Here is a 24,650-nt window from a genome sequence, read left to right on the forward strand (position 1 = left end):
CACTGAGATAATAAGCAATTTGCTATAGGTTATACATGTTGAATCATGTAAAATATATTACCATATTTGTCATGTTGTGAAAGAAGACAGATCCAAAGGGGAAAAATCCCCACGAAAAATAAAGTAAAAAAATATTGTTCTTCAATTTGCATCGAACTGACTCTTTTCTTTCTCTGAAAGTAGATAGCATTTTTCACCTTAAGTTCTTTAGAATTATCTTGGATCACTGGCTTGCTGAGAAAAGATAAGTTATTCATATTTTATCATCAACAATATTGCTGTTATTATGCACAATATTCTTCTCATTTCACTTTGCAGCAGTTCGTGTCTTTCCAAATTTTTCTGAAATCAGCCTGCTCATAATTTCTTATAGAACAATAATATTTCATTATAATCTGATACCACAACTTGTTCAGTCATTCCCTAATTGGTGAACATCCCTTTGATTTACAATTCTTTTGGGCCATGTTTCTTGCTCATTATAATTGTGCAGTATTCAATTTCCTCTTACATTCTCAGGCAGTATGACATAGAGGATAAAGCAGGGGCCTTAAGTTAGGAAGACGTGAGTTCAAAGAGGCAAAGGATCTCTTGGAAGCAAGCATATACTCATTGAGTGGATCTCTCTAAGTCTTACCTTCTTCCTCATGAAAAATGGAAACAGCACTAAAAACCAACTCACAGGATTGTTGTAATGCTCAAATGAGATATTGTATGCAAAGCTTTTTGAAAAATCATAAAGCATTTTATAAATGTGAGCTGCTAATATTATTATATTCTCTTTTAAATTAATCTATTATTCGGTCATCCAGTAATCTCTTTCTCCATCCCATCCTTCCAAGTCCTATTGACCCAGGTTTGTGTTAGTCAATGTTTTAAAACTAACTCTTGGGGCAGCTAGTGGCATAGTGGATAAAGCACCGGCCCTGGAGTCAGGAGTACCTGGGTTCAAATCTGGTCTCAGACACTTAATAATTACCTAGCCGTGTGGCCTTGGGCAAGCCACTTAACCCCGTTTGCCTTGCAAAAACCTTAAAAAACAAAACAACAACAAAAAAACCCTAACTCTCCAAAAAAAATGTATGCCAGACACACTTAAGTTTAATTTGAATCCTTAGCATCTTTCTCCTTCACTTTCTTAAGTCTAGAAACTGATTTATATTGTTTTCTGATTTCTGAGGTGTTAATACTCACACTAAAAATTTAACAATGACTCCCAGTTTCAGCACATTCCTGCATTGGCAGGAAATCTGTTTTTATGTTTTCCCAAGGAAAGACCAAGGCATCCTATCAGTCTCTATGGAACTTTTTTCCTTGTGACCCTGTGTCTCTGAGGTACAAAGGACTTTGTCTATATTTTGTAAGATATCATACTTCTTTATACTCGAGTTTCCCCAGAAACCTGGGCAACAGAGGTGACTGAACTACTGGGCACATTCTCGTTTTAAGCACTCTGGAGACAAGATACAGAATTGGTGGAAACTCTAAGAAATTTTTAATGGCAATAGGCAGACCTATCTGTTGTTTTAGGAATAGTGGATGGAAATATTCTTTCGGTTCAGTCATTTGAGTCATGTCTGACCTTGTGATCTCATCTGGGTTTTTCTTGGCAAAAATACTGGATTGATTTGCTATTTCCTTCTCCATCTCATTTTACCAATCAGGAAACTGAAGCAAATAGGGTTAAGTGACTTGCCCAAGGTCATTCAGTGAGGCATTTTAAAAGTTCAAGAGACATAGTTTTGGGGAAATTTAATTATTTAATTAATAATGCCAGAATATTTATTAATAAAAGAATGCTCATTTGGTTATTTCTCTCAGACCAAAGACCTGTCTTGATGGTTGGCTTACAGTTTATATGCCCTTGGAAGAGCAGATGTTTCTGAGGGTGGCAATCAACACTGACTGGTTAACAATTAATGAGAGAATGAATATTGCAATGAAAGTCTGGGTTATATTACAGTGAGGGTCTTGGGGTACATGACTTGGATCACCCAAATCTTGTTCAAAGAGACTTATCAATTTCCATATCACCTGTCTGAAAAAGGGACTTCTCTGAGTAAACACAAGGAGCTGGAATATACCTATTAGCTTAAACTTAGAATTTCCTTTACTTTTTGATTAGATCTTGGCCTAGGTAAATATTTGAGAAAGATTTCTCACACTGGTTGATTTCTGGATGAGGAAGTAGAAAAGGGGGGGAAAAAGCTTGGTTCTAATTCAATAATTAGTTAATATAAGAGAGAAATAATTATTTCTCTCAACAACTAGTAAGTGTCTAAGGTTGGATTTGAGCTCAGAAAGATAAGTCTTCCTGATTGCAAACCAAGAACTCTACCCAATGTTCCACCTACCTGTCTTGGCAGAAGTTATAGGGAGGCAGAAACTTTGGCTCAAGATGAGGAAGACCTTTCTAAACATTGGCACATAATCTGACATGGAATCTCTTGCTTTGGAAGGTAATGGGATCCCTGTCCATTGGAGGTAGAAGTATATTATAGGGATAGGAATTGGAAGAAACCTCAAGGATTATCTACTATGTCCTCATTTTGCAGATGAGGAAATTGAGACTCATAGAGATTTAGTGATCTCTCTGAATTTACATAGTTGAAAATTGAGCCAATAACTTTTAACTCCAAATCCAGAAAAATAAGATAGTTTTTGCTCTCAAGGAACCTACAACTTAATGGCGGAAGAAAAAAAATACAAAGGGAAGCAGAAAAAGAGGTAGGCCAAGGAGAAAGTATGTGGAGTTGGGCCATGATGGATAATCTAGAGGAGAGCAATTGGATGAGAAATGAAGAGATGAAATATCTGGGAAGAGAACTCCATTCTCCAATCAGAGGAATGGAGGGGCCTCAGGGGTAGAAGGTATTGACTTAAGGGCTGAAGTGATCTTTCAGGGAAAAAAAGAGTTTTCCAGGGCATGATGGAGAATTCTTTGCTTTTTGAAAAACTTCTGGGGAAAGGAAAGACTATACAGCCTTGACTATACTGCTGCCAATAACTTGAGGAGAAACGTCTCATGAGCCCAGTGAGCAGACCTATGTAACTAAGGATTATAGACTTATGGGAACTGTTTTTCCAAGACAGCTAATGGTGCCACAGAGTCCAATCAAGAAAGCTGATTTGAATAGCTTTGCACATCCCAGCCTTAGGGTTTCTGTTTTCACTAAAAGAACACTGCTTCTGTGATTTGAGAGTAGCACAAGTAACTGCCCAGCAGCGGTTCTTATGGGGATGCCCATAAGAAGAATGGCTCTGCCAAACAGGTGAGTTATTCCTGCAGAAAGAGAACATCACAACCTACAGTCTTGAATTGTGGGTTGTTCAGGGCTCATAGGTTTTTCTACTACTTGCCTTCCTGCTATATTTCTGTAAGTTGACAACTATTCTCTCCCATGAACAATTCATTGCTGCAAAAGGGTGACCCAGGGTTATGAATGAACTATTTATGTCATGCATGTTATTTAGGTTATGCATGTTATTTTACTTCTATTTGTCTTTACTAGAGTATTTATTTAGTAAACATTTATTTTTACTAAATTTATTTGACAAATTATTTCATGGTTAAGAATCAATGGTAACATTGACGCTGATTTGTTTAACTAGGAAATACATATTTGAGGGCTCAGAAGACTCAGCCGTGAGTAGTAAAGTTGTTTTCCTGAGGCCCTAAGAGCAAGTTATAGCAGTATGACTACCCCATTGTGAGGCCACCTTGACCTGCTGAATGGATGCAGGTGAGGGAAGTGAACCAGCCTGAAGCCAGAGAGGGGAGTTAGGATGTTCATACTACCTTAGATTTATAACAGAAAATTTAGCAGTCAAGGAACTATAGGAGCAAAGATTTAATGCTGGCAGGGGCCCTTGAGATTTCTGACTTCCTCACTTAACTGGTGAAGAAATTGAGACTCAAGAGATGAAATAACTTATGCAAGGTCACATGGGGAAATGTGTGAAAGGAGTAAAATTTGAACATGAGTTTGCCTACTTCAGATCTATTTTTCTCCCCATTGTTGTGTCTAACTGCTTTATAGTAAATACTAGTTATGTAGCACTTTAATGTTTGCAGAACATTTTCTATATATACGTATATGTATATATATATATGTCTCTGTGTGTGTGCATTTCATCTTTATAATAACCTTGAGTTATTATTACTCCCATTTTACAGATGAGGAAACCACAGCTGACAGAGATTAAGTGACTTCCCCAGGGTCACATAGCTAAGTAAATAATGTAGAATTTGAAATTGTTTTGATGATTCTGAATACATTACTCCCATAAAACAGTAAGAAGTAGAAGAAAAGACAAGTTTATTGAAAACCTTGTAGGAGATCCAATCAATGCAGAACATTCTAAGTATTTAAGAATAAAATTGAAAGGAGGATAATAAATAGATTTAAAAAAGTGGAAAAGATAAGTCAAGATTTCTATAACAAACTCCAATTTCTATAACAAACGCCAAATTTGAAGTCTAGCATTCCTGTACCTGATGTGAAGCAGAAAAAAATTCATAAAGCACATTAAAGAAAACAAAGATAGAAAGAATATCTGTATTCCACCAAATATACCAAGAGAAAATCTATGATGGAGGCCACCCAATTATGAGGGTGATCTAAAAATAAGGAGGATAACATTATCTAGAAAAAAAATCCTGCAAAAGCTATTAATAGAAATATCAACAAATCCATATATGTTGCTTTCCAGCTCAACAAAAAAAATTATGAGAATAATCTACAAAGAAATCTAAGGCATCCTTGATGAAGGCAAGAGAAAGGAATAGGCAAATAGTTTTATATTACAGAACATACCTTGAGTCACACAACTGATTGAAAGATACAGAGAGCCAAAGATTCCACCTTATTCATTGTTTGTTGACTATTAAAAATGACTTGAAAAAATGCCATTTAAAGACTTTCTTTCCACAAGGGGGCTCCCATGCATATATTAACATCATAGAAGCACCTTTCAAAGTTGCAACAATAAAGATAAATTTATTTGTCCCCGATGAGGAATATCACACAAGTCATAAAACAAAGAGATATGTCTGCCAAAGGATATCCACTATTATGGAGGCTGTCCAATACACAGTCCAAGTGGCATAGGAATTCCTTATAAATTGTGAGGTTTCTCTTTGTGGATGACATTATGCCAATTGCATTGAGCCCCAGAATGTTTCAGAGACTATTGACCAAGATCCATAAGAACTGAAGAGGGAAAGAATAACAAGGAGGAGGAGGAGGAGGAGGAAGAATAAGAGAAGGAGAAGGGGGAGTAGAAGAATTAGATATACAGATTTGGGAGTCCTCTTTATGGAGATGATGGCTGAATCCATGAATATGATGATGAGGACGAGAATGTGGAAAAATCTGAAAGTCTTGTAGAGGTTCTTGAAGAGTGCCCACAATTAGTGAGCAGGGAAATGTTATCATGATCCAGCGATGGAGTCTGAGAAAGAGCAGTCATTCAAGCAGGAGGAAACTTGAGAAAATGAGCACTGTCACAGAAGCCAAGGCAGGAGACAATATCCTTCAAGAGGAGGAAAGTGTCAACATGCTCAAAAACTATGAAAAGTTCAAGTAGAATGAGGTCTGAGAAAAGACCCTTGAATTTTGCAATTGGACATCATTGGTAACCTAGGAGATAGCAGCTTCTGTTGAGTGATGATTCTAAGGGACTGAAAAATGAATGAATCAGACCATGCCAATTTAAAATAATCATACCACCCTAATTAATTTAAAGATTTAGTCTAAGCCAATCAAACAACTGAGAAATTGCTTTAAAGAATTAGACAAAATAATAAAAAGATTCATTTAGAGGAACAAAACTGTTGGAATTATAAGGTCAAATAATGAAAAAAGATAAAAATTTGAAGACTTTATATAGTGAAAGCTCTCAAACTATTATAAACCAGTAGCACATGGAATGTTGAGTATATTTTTCCTTTGTTTTTTGAAGAAGTTCATGATGTCAAGGAGGTGATGTCATAACATGCATGTGAACTGGATTTGAGTGAGGGAGCTGTGCTAAGTCACCAACCTCACTTTCTCCTCCAGAGACATCTAGGTCCAGTGACCAGATATGAATCAGGATGACTGTAGATAGTCCTGTATCCAGGTTTTTACGAAATGTTATATTATAAAACAATTAGAGGGTGGGAAGTGGTAGCATTGAAACCCATGGTTAGAGTAAGAAATTTTAGCTAAGCAAGGGAAGAATTGATCACAAAAGAGAAAAGTCAATTATTATTATATAAAGTTAAAAAGATTTTGCATAGACAAAATCAATTCAGCTAAGCTAAGAAGGCAAAATTTCAATTGGGAAAAATCTATACTTCATTTAACTCTGATAAACCTCATAAGTCTGACTAAAAGCTTAAAGAACTACAAATTAATAGCTTAAAGCTGAACTCAGACTTTTAGATCACTTAGTATAGGGAAATGACAAAAAGAGCAATTCTCCAACTGATAAATGGTCAAAAGAACAGTTTTAGAAGAGGAAATGCAAATGATCAACAGCTTTGTTTGAAAATGCTACAAATTATCAAAAATAGGATAAATGCAAATTGAAACAACTCCAAAGTTTCACTTCATATCATGAAATTTAATAAAGATGATAAAAGAGCATCAGAAATGCTCAATTTTGAAGGGGTTATGGGAAGAAAAAATGAATACTTTATTGGTAAACTGGGACTTGGTTCAACTGTCCTAGAAAATGATTTACACAAAAAACCATTAATTGTTTATAAGCATTGACTCAATGATCCCACTTCTGGGCATGTGTTCCAAGAAGGTCAAAGGTCCCTTGTATAATAAAATATTCATAGAAGTAGTCTTTGTGGCTGCAGAATTGAAAATAAACTTGGGGCACAATAATTGTGGAATGAATGAACAAATTGTGTTTTACAAACAAAGTAGAATATTTTTGCATTATGAGCAACAATGAATATGAAGAGTTTAGAGAAAGTTGGAAAGACTTATATGAACTGATGCAGCTAAGTAAGCTAATAGAAAAATATACTTAATTGTAATAATAAGGTCATAGAAAGTGACACAGAAGCTATAGGCTGTCTAATGACAAGATGACTCTCCAGTGATGATCAAATAGATTGTAGATAGAAAGAAAGAAAGCACATGGTTCTCTGTCACCCTTCTCTACAATGGTCTCAACTCCCCCAACCTGTTCTCTGGGACCCTGTTTTCATCTCTCTAGTTATCTCCAAACTCTCCTTTGACCTTTGTCACAAAGACCTTTTGTCTTTTCACATCCAAGTTTAATCTGCATTGTTAACATATTCCTAAACCTAGATATTCAACAAAACAATAAATCAAACTGATATTTGTAACTAGTTTCAGAGGTATAAAAGCTCACATTGAAAATTTAACAGTTGTTTCTCTCAAGCTAGCCATTTAGAACTGGTTTTAGCATCTTATCTGTCCCCTTCCCCCAACTTGTATTTAACCTTCCCAAAGTTTTCCTTAATTAAATACTCTTCTCTAACCCCATTTGTTACCATTGGTCAGTGAAGACCATCCTCTGTTTCTAACTTGCTGAATGACTTTGGGTAAATTGCTAATGTTCTCTGGGCTTCATTTTCCTTGTCTATAAAATGGGGATCATTATACCTTCTAACTTTCTTTGAGATTTGTTCTGTGAAGCCTTGTAGGGGTGAGGAATGGTTGTGATATCACATCCCTTTAGAAAAGTGTGGATTAAAATATGAGACTTTACCCAGGTTTGCCTGTAGGGGGTGGCCTAGGCTCAGGAGTCTCAGGTCCTGAGACTTCTGTGGACAGCCTAAGGATGTTGGCAGTGAAGATGTCAGGATGCAGGGGGTAGGAAGCCAGTGAGCTTGGTCCACTTGAAGGTGTCCTTAGACTATGTTCATTCAAGGTTGACCTGAGATAAATTTGCTCTTTGCATTGCTCCTCAGCTTCCTCCAAGTGCCCCTGCCCTTATGATACCATAGAACTATGCTGGCACACAGGTTGTTACAGTTGGAAGAGACCCCCAAAATTAGGACTGGAAGGAGTACAGAACAGAGTATGAGTGTTAGAAAGGCCTCCATAACATATAACATTAGAGTTGGAAAGGAGTATAGAACATAGCATATCAGAGTTAGAAGGAGCCTTAGAATATAGAATATAGAACATTAGACTTGGGAAAAGCTTTTACAATTTTGTGTGTGTGTGTGTGTGTGTGTGTGTGAAACCTTAGAACACATAATGCCAAAGCTGGGAGATATCTTAGTACCTAAAATATTACAGAACAGACAATCTCTAAAAGTTGGAGGTGCTGGAGTTCCATTACATTCATGTACCACAATTTCCCCCATTGATGGGTATCCCCCCAGTGTCTAATTCTTTGTACTACAAACAGAGCAGCTGTGAATATTTTTGTACATGTGGAATTTTTACCCTTTTTTCATGATCTCTTTATGATATATGATATACAGCCCCCCCCAGTGATATAACTGGGTCAAAAGATATGCACAATTGCTCTCTAGAAAAGATGGATCAGTTCACAACTCTACAATTTTCCTACATCCCCTCCAAAATTGTTCATTATTCTTCCTAGTCATGTTGGTCAATTTGAGAGGTGTGAGGTGGTACCTCAGAGAAGTTTTTTTTTTTTTTGCAAGGCAATATGGTTAAGTGATTTGCCCAAGGTCACACAGCTAGGTAATTATTAAGTGTCTGAGGCTGGATTTGAACTCACCTGACTCCAGGGTTGGTGCTTGAGATATTTTAATTTGCATTTCTCTAAACAATAATGATTTAGAACAATTTTTCATATGATTTTTTTTTTTCAAGGCAATGGGGTTAAGTGGCTCCCCCAAGGCCACACAGCTAGGTAATTATTAAGTGTCTGAGATCGGATTTGAACTCAGGTACTTTTGACTTCAGGGCCGGTGCTCTATCCACTGCGCCACCTAGCTGCCCCAATTTTTCATATGATTATAGATCGCTTTGATTTTTTTTTTTGTCTGAGAATTTCCTTTCCATATCCTTTGATCATTTATCATTTGAGGAATAACTTTTTTTTAAACAAATTTGACTCAGTTCTCTATATATTTTAGAAATGAGTCCGTTGTCAGAAAATAGTTTCTGTTGCAAAAAGTGTTTTCCAACTTACATTCCTTTTAATCTTGGTTGCAGTGGTTTTATTTGTGCGAAAAATCTTAAATTTAATGTGATCAAAATTATCCAGTTTGTTTTTTAGAATGTTCTCTATCTCTTCTTTGGTCATAAACTGTTCCTTTTTTTTCCCATTGTTTTTGCAAGGCAATGGGGTTAAGTGGCTTGCCCAAGGCCACACAGCTAGGTAATTGTGTCTGAGGTCACATTTGAACTCAGGTACTCCTGACTCCAGGGCCGGTGCTCTATCCACTGTGCCACTTAGCCACCCCAACTGTTCCTTTTTCATAGATCTGACAAATAAACTATTCCTTTGTTCTCTTAATTGGCCTATAATATTACCTTTTATATATAAATTCTGCACCCATTTTGACCTTATCTTGGAATAGGGTGTGAGATGCTGGTCTATTCCTGGTGCCTGCCTTAATATCTTCTAGTTTTTCCCGTAGTTTTTTTTTAATCGAAGAGTGAGTTCTTATGCCTGAAGCTGGAATCTTTGGCATTATCAAACTGTATTTTACTATAGCCATTTACTGCTGTCTCTTTTGCATCTAATCTGTTTCACTGATCCACCACTCTATTTTTTTTTTTCTTTTTAAAATTTTTATTTATTTGTGGCAATGAGATTAAGAGTCACATAGCCCAAGACTACACAGCTAGGTAATTATTAAGCATCTGAGGTCGGATTTGAACTCAGGTCCTCCTAACTCCAGGGCCAGTGCTCAATCCACTGTGCCACCTAGCTGCACCCTCATCACTCTATTTCTTAACCAGTTCCAAACAGTTTTGTTGACTGATGTTTTTTAATAAAATTTTAGATCTGGTATGGCTAGGCTGTTTTCCTTTGCAATTTTTTCATTAATTCCCTGGCTATTCTTGACTTTTTGTTTCTCCATATGCATTTAGTTACTATTTTTTTTTCTAACTCACTAAAGTAATTTTTTGAAATTTGATTGTTATGGCACTAAATTAGTAATTTAATTTAGGTCGAATTGTCATTTTTATTATATTAGCCTTGAGCAATTGACATTTGCTTGGTTATTTAGATCTGCTTTTCTTTGTATGAGAAGTGTTTTATCGTTGTTTTCACAGTTTCTGAGTCTGCCTTGGCCAGTAGACTCCCAAGTATTTTATGTTGTCTAAAGTTATTTTAAATGGGATTTCTCTTTCTAGTTCTTGCTGTTGTATCTTGGTAGTAATATTTAGAAATGCTGAGGATTTGTGTGGATTTATTTTATATCTTGCAACTTTGCTGAAATTACTAATTGTTCCCAGTAGCTTTTTTAGATGATTTTCTAGGATTCTCTAGGTATACCTTCAGTTCTTCTTAATCTTCCCTCCTTTGCCACCCCGACACCCCCAGTCTTCCTTCAGGGATGTTCCATAGATATATATATATATATATACTTCTCCTTCTATACCTCTCCTTCCCTAATCAAAACAATCCACTCCTATGTCCTGGTTCATGATACTGGGAAGAGATCTGAAAAGAGAACTAGGAAAGGTGGTGTGTAGTATTGACTCACGAGCACCTTGCATCAATTTTGTACAAATTTATGTTTTATTGTCTCCCCTGAAGAGTATGTTTGCTCCTGGAGGGCAGGGACTGGGTTTTTACCTTTCTTTGCAACTCCAGTGCTTAGCACAGTGTCTGAGCATAATAGCAACTTGATAAATGCCTGCTGATGGAGTAGGTGATTAATAAATGCTTATTTGTTGATTTATTGATTTGGAGACAGAGTTATGGGGTCCAAATCCTAGCTTATTCCTTTATTTCTTACACAATACCACTTCCATAGACCTCAGTTTCCTCCTCTGTCAAATGAGGGGGTTGTTCTAGAAGAACCTCAAAATCCTTTCCAACTCTAAGTCTAAAATGCTAGGGTCCACTTCCCTTCCCTGGCCTCAGTTTCTTCATCTGTAAAATGGTAGTGATAATCACTGCCTTTCCTCCCCAGAAGGATTGGTGGTGGGAACTCTAGAGAGACTGGGGTGTGAAAGAAGTTTGTAGTTAACAGTGTAACCCTTTAACTCGAGGAAAACACTACTGGGGAAATTTTGAGAGGACTATTTGGAGACTGGGGGCTTTTCAGTGGACCACTAATTTCGAGAGAAGGTGGCAGCTGTTTCTGACTGACCTGAAAAGTGGGAGGAGGCTATGGAGGCCAAACTGGTCTGACCTTCCCTGAGTCAGAATCTCCACAGATGGCAAGGACTTTAGAGGTCATTTAGTCTAAAACCGAGTGGAAGGAATCCCCTTCCTCTCCCACATACCCAATCAGTGGTTATAACCAGCTTTGGTCTGAGGATCTCCAGTGAGGTCTTTCTACTGAACCAGCTGTTCTACTCTGGGACAGTTCAGCTCATTAGGAAGTCCCCCTCTCCCTGTGGGGGAGGGAGAAGGGAAAGCAAGCATTGCCCTTGGGTGCCTTTAAAGCCCTCAGCTTCCACTCTACCCCTAGTAATGAGTAGTGAGGGGGCACTGGTGGAGAAGATGTGGGTTTCCTGGTATCTCCTGTGGAAAGGAGCTTGGGGAGGCAGCAGACAGGTTTGGCAGTCATGTTAAGAGGGGTGGGGGTCAGGGTGTATTTTGGGAAAAAGTAGAGAAAGGAGAAGGGTGAGTCCTCCCCTTTGTGTGTGTGGGATTGCTGAATTAATTTCAGACTACAAGATCAACATGGCCCCTTGGAAGTCTTCTGAGGCTTGCAGGCCAGGGGACAGGTCAAAATACACCTTTATTTTGCTGGGGCCAGGAGGATTGGGCTGGCGTGGCGCTGGGTCAAATGCCAGTCTGGGGAGTTGGTGTGCCTGCCTCACGGACCCACCCCACCCACTTCTGCAGAGGCCAGTTTCTGGTCTTATTGGACTTTAGCCTACTGTACTCCCTTCACCCCCAATCCCAACCTCACTTCAGACCCCAGGCCACTGAAATTCTTTAGGAAGAGCTTCTGGCCCAAGACCTGTTTTCTCCAAGTAGTCTCCTTTGGTTATGACAGCTCCCCAGTGCCCAAGCTTTCTTAGACATTTGTTTTTGATATTACTGTGCTGTGGAATTGTAGGATGCCACAAGTATGAAATCTCAGACACCCAGAAACAAAAGGTTCTTAGCATCAGCTCTGCGATCATCCCACCATAGTAGTTAGAAGAGTTGTTTGAACAAGAATCCACAGCTCAAAGTCATCCAGTCTTCAGCATGGATGCTACTAGGGATGGGAAGCTCATTATTTCCTAAGTCTCAGAACTATAGTTGGACAGCGCTTGTTGTTTTGAGGTCCTTCCTTCTACTGAGCTGAAAATTTTCTACTTTGAGGGAGACGCTATAATAGATGCTGGAATTAATATGGGAGAGAGGTAAGCATAGTTGGATTGGGGAGGTCCTGGTAAGGAATCATAGACTCATAGAAATAGAGCTGAAAGGGCCTCTGAGGTCATCTAATTCAGCTTCCTCATATTACAGAAGAGGAAACTGAGGCTGAGAGAAATGAAATGACTTACTGAAAATCACACATTAAGTTACAGAAGCAGGATTTGAACCCAGTTTCTCTGACTCCCAAACCAATGGATGAATTTCTACTGAGGTTGCTGCCTTAATTCTCAATCCCAATGTAGGACAGTTTTTCTGCAATGATGATATTTGAGGTACAGAGAGATGAACTTGCCTGGTGTCACACAGCTAGTAAGAACTAAAGGTGATACTTGATCCTTAGCCATTCTGACTTCAAGATGTCCTTTCTCTTTAATCAAAGTCACCTTTCTAAGTGATACAAATAGAATAGAAGCTTGCTCTCAGGGAGCTTCTATTCTTCTGTGGAGAAATATCCTCAAAGAGAAGGATATACAAAAATATAGAGAATATGTACAAGTAATTTCTGCCTGGGGTGTGTGGGTGGATGAATTACCAATTGGGGGTTCTGGGAAGGCCCCTTGTAGAAGGTGTCACTCAATCTTGATTTTGTAGGAAGTTAGAGATTTTGCCAGGTGGAAGTAAGGAGGGGAAGAGTTTCAGGCTTAGGTAACAGCCTGTGCAAAGGAATGGAGATGGGAAAGTAACATCAAGATGAATATAACAGTGGTTCTCCTGGACTTCCGTGAGGATGGTGTGACCCCATATATGATTTTCTTTAAGGATGGTTTAGAAATGGAGAAATGTTAACAAATTCAGCTGATTACTTTGAATCACCTGTCATCATAACTGGCTGCTGCTTTTTGTCATCTACACAACCACCAGGACTTGGACAAACTTGGACTGATGTCATCTTGAGCTTTATTCCTTTATTTTTGACCTTGATTTATTTGGAGTGGAGGCATTGTTTTTAAAAACATGTCATGTAGGTTGTCTAAAATAAAACGCATTTAACCCCCCCAAAAAAGATGAATATAACAGAAAAAGAAGAGAGACAGAGAGCATGAGAGAGAGACAGAGAGACAGATAAAGAGACAGAGGCAGAGGCAGAGACAGAGACAGAGAGAATGAGAGACAAAGAGAATATGAGAGAGAGAGAAAGTGAGAGAGAGGTAGAGAGAGAGAGAGAGAGAGAGAGAGAGAGAGAGAGTACTATAGAAAAAATAGGATATAGACAGGAGCTACCTTGCAAAGGGTTTTAAATACCAAACAGAAGGATTGTAATTTATTCTGCAGGCAATGGAGAGTGACTATAGCTTCTTTGAGCCAAGGAAAGATGTGATCATACCTATGCTTTTGGAATATCAATTTGGCAATGGTGTGAAGGATGAATTTCAGAAGAGAGAGAGAGAGACTGGATTCAGGGAGATTCCCCCAGGAAGCCAGCTATTGGTTCTGCTCAAGGACAGGAGTGTTCCCTGTTTTGCATCCCTTAACCTTGTGCATGCTAATAGCTGCCTGCTGAATTGAATTGTCCCCCTTTAGCTCTTAGTCTTTTTCTTACTTGTAAGTACTTCGAATGCCTCTTGTCCTAGGAGCTTTGTGTGTGTGTGTGTGTGTGTATGTATATGTGTGTATACATATATGTGTGTATACATATATGTATACACACATACACACACACACACACACACACACATGTATATATATATATATATATATATATATATATATATATATATATATATATATATATATCCTTAAGCGGGGGGTGGCTGGACATGTCAGGGTGACTGCATGCTAATCTCCTCCACCACTTTCATACATAGCCTTGGGAAAGGTCTAGCACTTAATAAACGGTAGTGTATTGATCTACCTTCTTCTGACATGCAGACACTCTGGGGTTCAGGAAGCCCAGGTCCTAATAGGCCATCATGCTGATTCCCCAGCAAGAAGATGGCCCTCTTTGTAGTGTAACCTTGGCACAGCTAACTTTGGACAAGGTCAGAGGGTCTCTGGGTATTTGTATAGCTGACATAGGTAGAAGAATGAGCAGACTTTTCTAAGGATCAAACTGGAAGCAATGGATGGGAGAGTTATAAAGAAGCAGATTCTGACTCCATGGAAGGATTTCTAATAACTTATTATTGTTCATTCATTTTAGTTATATCCAACTCTTTGTGACTCCATTTGGGGTTTTCTTAGCAAAGCTACTAGAGTGGTTTGCCATTTACTTCTCCAGTTCATTTTACAGACAAGGAAAATGAGGCAAACAGGGTTAAGTGACATGCCCAGGGTCACACAGCTATTAATATTTGCAATCAGATTTGAACTTAGGTCTTCCTGCCTCTAGACCAGACATTCTATTTACTGCACTACCTAGTTGACTTCTTAATTTACTTTCTTATTTTTAAAAATTTTTTTATTTAAGGCAATGGGATTGAGTGACTTGCCCAAAGTTACACAGCTAGGCAATTAAGTGTCTGAGGCCAAATTAGAACTCAGGTCCTCCTGACTTCCAGGACCCATTGTTCTATCCGCTACGCCCCTGCCCCCCTCCCCCCTCCAGCTGATCTCTTAATAACTGGAGAGGTCTAAAAGTGAATTGGGCTAACTCATTAGGAAGTGAGATTCCCATCACTGGAGGACTTCAAGAACTGGCTGGATGGTTATAGAAGGGAGAAGGGGTCCTTGCTCAAGGATGGGTTAGATTAGTTGATTTCTGAGCTCCCTTCTGAGATATATCACTATTCAAAGACAGTCAAAGAGATTTCACAAGATTGTTTATGGTCCATGGCTCTGCCATTAACCAGACAATCCCAGTTGGATCTCCTCATTTCAACTTTAGATCAAGCTCTTTCCTGATGAGTGGTGTTTTTGGCATCTGGATGGGGGTGTGATTATAGATCCCAAGTATAGCAAACCCCACAGTGCCTCATGTCTTACCATCCCCTGTCCTGGGGCACTCTGCCCTCTGTGTTATCTTTGGAGTGGGCAGATGGAGGCTCACTACCCTGAAGGATGCCAGATTCCAAGGCAATCTGGGTACACACACACAGCTGCCAAGCACAGGCCTGGAGAACAAGCAAAGAACTCACCTGTGGTGAGATACAGCTTCTAAATACGAGACAGAGATGTGTTCCCAGCCCTGCAGTCTCTGAACCACAGCTAATTCATGCTAATTAGATTCAAGAAAACCAGAAGCCCTGGCTAAAGAGGTCTGGAGGGATTGGGTGGGATCTTGGTGGATGAAATGGCCCTCTGTTCCCATTCCCTTTCTCAGGCCTGGGGATCATGTATTCAGACCTGGAAGAATCCTTTATTCTCTTCATTCTGAAGGGGCTTAGGTCACCTGCTGGGGGACTTGGGTAGGGGGACAACCAATTCTAGTTGCTCATGAGCTTGGAGCTGTTAATGGTCTGGGATAGAGTTATCAAATCCACTTACTACTGAAGGAAGTATATATTTTTCTGAATATCTACTGTGTGCTGCATTGCTATCTCATGCTAAAGGCTGGCAAGCTGGAGTATGAATGAATGAATGAATGAATGAACAAACAGTTGAATGAAAAGATATTTATTAAGTAATTTTTAGCCAGGCATTGTGATCCATGCTTGAGATTTAAATGCAAAAAAGTGAGTCAGTCTTTGCCCTCAAGGATCTTATTTTCTAACTGGGGGAGACAACATACACAGAGGAATGATTTCCAATTGGCAATTAGGTCAAGGAAGTCATAAAGATGTTGAGCATTCTATGGAACAGGTCACCAAAATATCCTTCTTTAGAAGCAATGGTGTCGTTGATTGATTATTATCAAGGCAAGAGGAGGGATATAAGGGATAGGAAGGAAGAGGTATGGGCAGAACAGATGGCAAGATGACCGAAGGAGAGGTTGGATCTGGGGGCTGACTAGATAGAGGGAGCTAAGTAAATTTGTGCCCACGCAGTCTCCAATCCAGACCGCTCAGATCTAGAGTGGGAATTCCCAACTTCCCAGGACTGGTGCATGCATTCTGGAGGTCTGTTATAGTAGGTTCTGGGGGTTGTGGTAGCTGAGCAAATGCTTAGGCAGATGATTAATGGATAGAAAGAAAAACCCAGGTTTGAGTTGGAAGCCAGGCTATGCAAGGATAGACCAATGATCCAAAGGCTGGTTAGCTTAGAGAGAAGATTAGCAGGAGGGGAGTAGGGAACGAGATAACAATCTTTAAGTATTTGGGCTTGAAGGGCTATTATGGGAAGATGAACTTGGTTGTTTGGGACAGAGGGGAGAATGAGGAGATGTGATGGGAAAGTGAAGGATGATAGGTAAGAGCTTTGAGGTCAGAAGACCTAAGGAGAACCCAAGCACAGTTGTTATCTACCTGTGTGACCCTGGGCAACTTAGTTCACTTCTGAGCCCCAGTTTCCTTATCTGTAAAATATAAAGCTTTACTGTATGGACATGCCTTCCAGCTCTAAATCCTATGATCTCAAGTTGTGTGGAAGCAAATTATTGCTCGATATGAAGGGAAAGCTCTGAATACTTCAGAATGCCTGAAAGTACCACTTCAGAAAGTAGTAGATTCCCTATCACTGGAGGTCTTGGAGAAGGCTGGATGGCCTGTTGTCAAGTATGGGTTGATCTGAAGGCCCTTCTAGCTCTGAGGCTCTCTAAGTCTTTCAAGTAGACAGGGTGAACACCCACAGTCCCTTCCCTGAGAACTTCAGATATGATCTGGCTGGTGAGAAATGACTCATGCAGGAAACTGTGAAGCAACATAGAACAACAGAGGAGAACCATGCTCTAGACTAAGAGGCACATGGGAGGTCTCACCTAGCTGGAAGTCAAGGAGGGTTTCATGACAGAGGCTGTATTGGCAGTGAAGGATGGATAGAATTTGGATAGACAGGAAGGAAAGGAGAGGACAAGATGAAAGTTATGGAGATGAGGATATAGAGGTCCGTGGTACAATTCATAGAGCCAGGAGGAAGCTTGGAGGATATCAAATCCAACCTGTTCTTGAGCAGGGAATCCCTTCTATGCCATACAAACAACTCTCTTTAGGCAATATATTTCAGGGCAGATAAACAATGTCGCATTGGTGGAGAGGGGTGGAAAGGAGAAATATCAGTTATAGGTACTCTCCCAATGAAATTGTAGCTTTGAATCCCCTCCCAAAAAGGAAAGAGAGACAGATGAGACATATACACAGAGAGATAGAAACTGAGGAGTTGGTAGCCTTAGTCACACTAAGGAAGAGAGAGACAAAGAGAGAGAGAGAGAGAGAGAGAGAGAGAGAGAGAGAGAGAGAGAGAGAGAGAGAGAGAGAGAGAGAGCCAGGGACAGAGAGAGTCAGAGAGAGAGAGACAGAGACACAGGAGAGACAAAGACAGACAGAGAGAGAAGGAAGGACAGAGAGAGAGAAGGAAGGACAGAGAGAGAGAAGGAAGGAGAGAGAGAGACAGAGATGAGATAAAAACATAGAGAGAGAGAGAAAGATGCAGAGGCAGACAGAGGTAGAAAGATATAGAGATGAGACAGAGAAACAGAGACAGATAAAGAGTGACAGAGAGACAGAGAAAAAGAGATAGGGAGACAGAGAATAGGGATAGAAAGAGAGGGAGACATAAAGAGACAGACACTGAAAGAGACAGAAACAAAGGAGGTGATAGTTTTGACATTCTCTTATTTAACAAGACTAAAAGAGAGAGGGAGAGAGACAAACACACAAAGACATAGACATAGAGAAAAGAGATGGAGAGAGATGCAGAAAGAAAGACATAAAAGTACTAGTTTTGCTGTTCTCTGCCTTAGCCAGGCTGAAGCTTGGAGTGTTGTGTTCAGTTCTGGGAGTCACATTTTAAGGATGGCGAGAAGTTGCAGAATGTCTAGAGGAGGGATAAGGAGAACTTCTCATACAATGGCTAATTGAGAGGGTTGGGGATGTTTAACTTGGAGAAGAAGAGTTTCAGAGGGCTATGATAGCTGTGTTCACAAATCTGAAGGGTGGTCTTTTGAAAAGGAGCTCCCCCTTTCTTTTTGCCCTATGGATGCCTTAAAGAAGTCCTTTCCCCTATATTTCATAGAAAAGGTCCTTTTATGCAAAGTCTGTATGACCATTCCTTAGCAATGTTAGAGATTCCTTTTATATATATATATATGAATTCCTTAGGAGCATGGGCTGGGTTTTTTTTCTTTTTTGTATTACCGACATTTAGCATAGTGCCTGGGACATTGTAGGAGCTGAACAAATAGGAGATGACTGACTAGTTGACTTATGGAGTGACTGCATCACCTTTGGAGTCTCTTTCACAACATGGAACTCTTTGATCATGTGGTTTTGTGATGGAGAACCTCTGGACATCACCTCCACTAGGAACCCTGGAATTCAGCACCATGGGGTGACTTTTGAGACTTTTGGTCCTATAGGTGATAGAGAACAGAATTGCATTTTTTGCTAAGGTCAGGTTATTCTCAACCACAAGTCAAAGGTCTAGGCAATTTAAGATATTTGGGAATAATTTAGCCCATGATTCCCAACCCTTATCCAAATAAACATTGCCTTGACCCACATTGCCAGGCAAAGCCACTGACCATCATCTTTTTATAGCCTTGTTGTGCTCTAAGGCTGGCAAGGAGCAAGGATCCTCCTGTCTGGACTCATCCTGAAGTCCCCAGCTCTGGATGTGATCCAGCATCTGACAATTTTGTTTTCCAACTCACTGTTCTGACACTGTGCTGTGAAAGTGGAGGCACTCCTTTGCCCTCTATATTGTATCTCAAGAGTCCCTGAGTTAGGGGATTGGACAGTGACTTGGAGGAGCTACATACTTGGAAAAAACAAACAATTTTTGCCAGCTGATAATGGAAGAGAGAGATTTTAGAATATTGCATGTTGGGACTGAAAGGACCCAGAGAAGGTAGAATGTCAAATTTGTAAGAGATCTGGAGATGATCTAGCCCAACTCCCTCATCCATCAGGTGAGGAAATGGAAAAATTTTGAGCTTTCTACAAATACAGCTAGTTTAACACCATTCCACAAATATTGATTGGATATTAGTTAAGCACCTTTGTAAAGTTCTGTTTCAGACTCTGAGGGTGACAGATGTAATGGGGTGTCCATATTCCTAACAATGCTTACAGATGTGAAAATTTGTTGAATAAAAGGAAAAAAATGTTTTTCAAGAGCCTGTGAATAGCTCCATATGTCACCATGTCACCTTGGATTGGGGTGTTTCCATTTAAAAAGTTTAGGAAGTCTTTCAAGACATGATTTTCAGGGTGGCTAGGTGGCGCAGTGGATAAAGCACTGGCCCTGGAGTCAGGATTACTGGGTTCAAATTCGGCCTCAGACACTTAATAATTACCTAGCTGTGTGGCCTTGGGCAAGCCACTTAACCCCACTGCCTTGCAAAAACTAAAAAAAAAAAAAAAAAATAAGACATGATTTTCAAAAGAAAGGAGGCATATAGGTAAAAATACTAGACTCAGAGTCAGAGTGAAATTCAGATACTAGCTTTGTGACCCTGGACAAGTCACCCAACATCTCTCAATCTTACTTTTCTCGTCTGTAAACTGGCCACAATAATAAACTGTTACCTCACAGGGTTTTTGTGAGGATCAAATGAAATAAAATGCTGTATAAATTCTGGTTGTTATTTTTGACAGAGATGAGAGGTTGAAGGACATCAGTGATTGACTAAACTGTGCCATTTCTGATGGGGATGGCAGAGCTGAAGACAATGTTGAGAATGGTCAGTGAATTCCAGCTTACCATGCTGAGGGAGATCAGCACATCCTACGAGATAACTTCTGAACTCAAAGAACTCAACCTTGATCTCTCCAGTGCTTCTTAATTGTGCAGCCTGAACAGTCAATACTTTCAAATCTGTCTGCTCTGAGTTTCCTTTGTACCTTTCCATATGTGAGCTGATGTGACCTTCATTTTCTGTCCTAAGAAGAACAAATGATTAGTTGACATCCAAGGTAAGTACTTCTAGGAGACACATGGAGAAATGACAAGTCATTTAGGATCAGATACTTCAACCAGGGAGTGTTTATCCATCTTTGGTTTGGATGAAGGGTAAATCACCGACTCCCAGGGCAACTCTTTGCACTTTTGGATGACTCTATTGGATGTCAAACTTTTCCTCAAAGCAAAGCAATGTAACATCTGGCTCTGTCTGCCTATTATATCCTTCCAACTTTCAGACTGAGGAGTAACTTGGATTTGGAGAGATGAATACAAAAAGGCATAATCCCTAATTTGGGATTTTTTGTTTTATCACTGTATGCCAACTCTCTCTCTCCCCTCCCTAGCAACCAACTCTGCCTGCCCTCTGTCCCCCATAGTCACCCTAACATAAATAGAAGCCTCATAGCAAATAAGTGTACTCAAGCAAAATAATCCTAAACATTGCTTGATCTTTGTAATGTCTCCCTCCTTCTGCACCTCAATTTCATCTCTGCCAAGATTTGGGAAGGATGTTGCACCATCTGCCTTCAGAAGTCATGACTGGTCATTGCATTAGTAAGAGTTCTTGCTATTAAAGTTGTTTTCGTTTATATTATTGTTGTCATTGTATAATTGGTCTCCTGGTCCTATTCATTTCACTTTGCATCAGTTCATACAAGTCTTCCCAGGTTTCTCTTAATCTTTCATTTTTACTACTTCCTTCAGTGAATTACTCACATAAGACTTTTCCCCTTAATCTGCCTCAGTTTTCTCTTCAGTTAAATGAAGATTTAAAATCCTGAGCTTCCTTCAAGGTTCAACTGATATTTTTTTCAGAAGTTTTTTTATGGTCTCCCCAGTTCTTAGTACCTTCCCCTTTAAGGCTACCTTGACTGTATCTTATATAATTTCTCTGCAGGCTGTCTTGCTAATTAGAATGTAAGATCCTTGAGGGCAGGGACTATTTTAATTTTTTTCTTTGCATCCATAGTACCCAACATGTCTAGTCTATAATAAGAATTTTATAAATGCTTTTTGATTGATTGCTTGAGATAGATGGTATCCCAAGTGAACAGGTTAGTGTCAGATTGGAGACTAGGAAAGGAGGGGTGCTCAATAACCTTCCTTCTTTTTTGAGCTAGTAGACTTCCAGATTAGTGACTCCTGATATAGCCCCCTTGAGCTTTATATGTTTGTATAAATTGGCTGAATCCCACAATCTACCCCTCCCAGCCTGGCATACCAGGTCCCCTCATCCAGCTCTCAGAACACAGATGGATGCAAATAAGGTCCATTGGCCAGGGAAAGGTGTGGGGAACCTTGGGCCAGAGCAAACATCAGAGCAAATACTGGCCCCCGGGAACCTGAGCCAGAGGAAACCGACCCTGGATAAATATTAGCTCTTACAGACCAGTATTAGAGCAATACCAGGTTTGTGTTCTCCAACGGCTAAAAGTGATGGGGGAAAACTTTATAGATAGTTAAAATAGGCAATGGGGAGGGCCTTGGAAATCATCTAGCCTTATTCCTTATTTTGGGAAACTGAGGGTCAGAGAAAAGCACAGGAACTAAAAGTTAGAGGAGATCTTAGAGACCAACTTATGTCTGATCATGAATTGCCTTTATAATCAATTAGCAAGCATTTGCAACTATATGCCAGACATTGCAGTAGATTTGGGGAGTACAAAGACAAAAGCAAAATCATCCCTCCCCTTAGGCAGCTTACCTTCTAATATAGGAAGTTTATATGCATATATGCAGAATAAATATGAATAGTTCTCTTAAAGACTTCTAATGGTTGGGATTCAGAGACATAATGGAACCAGTCTGAACTGGTTTGAGGTAGATGATTATGAAATTTTCAATGTGAACATTTACATCTCCTCAAATTTGCTACAGATCAGGTTTTGTTTTATTGATGATCTACATCTAAGAAAGTGATGAAGAAAACGTTAATAATACTATTCAAATTTAAAAGAGTATAATGAATACATTTCCCTGCCAGAGAACACATCACTGTTGGGAACTCACTCCCCTCTGAAGCATCCCATTCCACTTTTAGGAAGTTCCATATTCTAGGGATCTTTTCTTTACATTGAGATGAAATTGACCTCTCCAAAACTTCTATTTATTGCCCCAGCTTCCATCCTTTTGGACTAAGGAGAACAAGTCTAATTTCTCTTTCTTATGACTACATTTCAAATAATTGAAAACAGCTATAAAGTATCATCTCTTTCTGTATCTCCCTTTCCACAATTCTTGTTTTCTTCAGGATAAGCAAGGGTAGTTCTTTCAAAAAATATATGGTATGTTCTGTAGATTCTTCATCTGCCATGGTTTCCTCCCTCTGGATGCTCTGTAGCTTCCTAAAATACAATGTTTCAAACAGAACAAAATATTTGTGAAATGATCTGATGAGCACATATAGTATCAACAGCATCATTTGCCCCGTTCATGAAGGTATGGTTTTTTCTTATTGAAGACTGAACTAACTTGGAGCTGCCATGACTTAGGGAACTTTATAAAGTTTTATAGCAATGTGAATTGTTATTATCATGTATCATATCTCTGCTTTCTCTCCCAACTTTCATTTGACTTTATGGATTGGGTACCCAGAGAATAGGAACTTCAGGTTTAAAGGGTAGCCTATATGGAAATTTATTCACTGAACCATAGCACCTAAGCCCCTATTAGTAGTTTCTTAGCTATCAACCATAGCAATAATTAGCTCATGGAAGAACATTTATTAAAATGGCATAGTGACAATAGTTACTAAAAAAATTGCCTCCTGCCCCAGGGGAGACACAAAATTGGGATGCACTTTTCCTCAAATATATTACAGTGTCCATGGGAAGAGTGGATATAAAATTAGAGAACCACAAAGTGAGGTACATATATAGGGAACCCATGTAGCCAAGGCAATTCATGTCTTCCATATTGTAGGACTTCAGTGCCCTTTTCCTCCTCATAGAGATCTCTTGTAATTCTGTCCTAGTCTGTGATAAGTGGTTTGCTCAGCTCTGCTTCCAGCATCTGCTTTTTTCAACTACTCAATTCCTGATTGTCAGTTAGTTCTCCCTTGAATTCATGATCAACTCTTTTCTCTTCTGACATGGGTCGTACTCCTTGAAATTGCTTCTTCCCTCAAGTAAACTGCCTAGAGCCAGCCAGCCAGCCAGACAAAGACAGAGAGGGACAGAGACAGAGACATAGAGAAAGAGACAGAGATAGAGAGAGAAAGAAAGACAGAAACAGAGAGACAGAATGAGACAGAGAGAGAGAGAGAGAGAGAGAGAGAGAGAGAGTGTGTGTGTGTGTGTGTGTGTGTGTTTATACTCCTTCACCTGGGCCTCAAACTGTCATGACAGCTGAAATCATGATAGAAGAAATGAGGGGTTGCAAGTATCCCTAGTTTCAATGATCATGGTCTATATAATGATGCATCAGACCTGGAGAAAGTGATGTAATTTAGAAAGTTAGGGGACATTCAATTAGCCACTGAGTAGACATTTTCCCAAGCACTTTTGATTCCCTTGTGCCTTCCATAGGCACTCTTTTAAAACCAGTTTAAAAAAAGACTCACGTTAACAATGTGGGATAGGGTAGCACAAATATTTTTACCCCTGGTAAGAAAACTTGATCACTGAGTGAAATGGTTTGCCCATAGTTCCATTGCTGGCATTTATTTAAATAGAATTTGGACCCAGGAATAATGGAGCCATTTCCAGGATTCTCTGCCACACTCTACAAACAGAGCTGAACCTTGATGGAAGATGTAAGTTCAAAGCATTATTTATTTCTTTGATTACCATTATCTTTATTTTGAGACACAACTCCAATTGCCTTGCTTTTTTCCTCTGAGTCCTTGGAGGAGCCATCAGACTTCATGAGGGTCAGGAAGCCCCCACCATGAGGTCGGTCTAATGCTTGCGGGTGCAAAAATCACCCCATTCAGGAAACATCCAGTCCAGCTGAGAAGTGAATCACATGATGTTGAGGTCGAAAAGAGGAAGGAGCAGAGCCTGGCCACAAATCAAAGACTGGCATAGCAACAGAAGGAGCCTCTGAGTGGGGCCAGGATATATTTGACACACAGATAAACTGAGTCTTGGAATCAGAAAAACTTCCTAACAAGTCGAAGCAACCAAATGTTGTAGTGAATGAGATGCGCAATTTGGAGTAAGGAAGACCCAAATTTAAATTCTGCCTTAGAGAGTCACTAGCTG

Source organism: Macrotis lagotis, chromosome 1, assembly GCF_037893015.1.
Source record: "Macrotis lagotis isolate mMagLag1 chromosome 1, bilby.v1.9.chrom.fasta, whole genome shotgun sequence".
In the NCBI taxonomy this organism is placed as follows: Eukaryota; Metazoa; Chordata; class Mammalia; order Peramelemorphia; family Peramelidae; genus Macrotis; species Macrotis lagotis.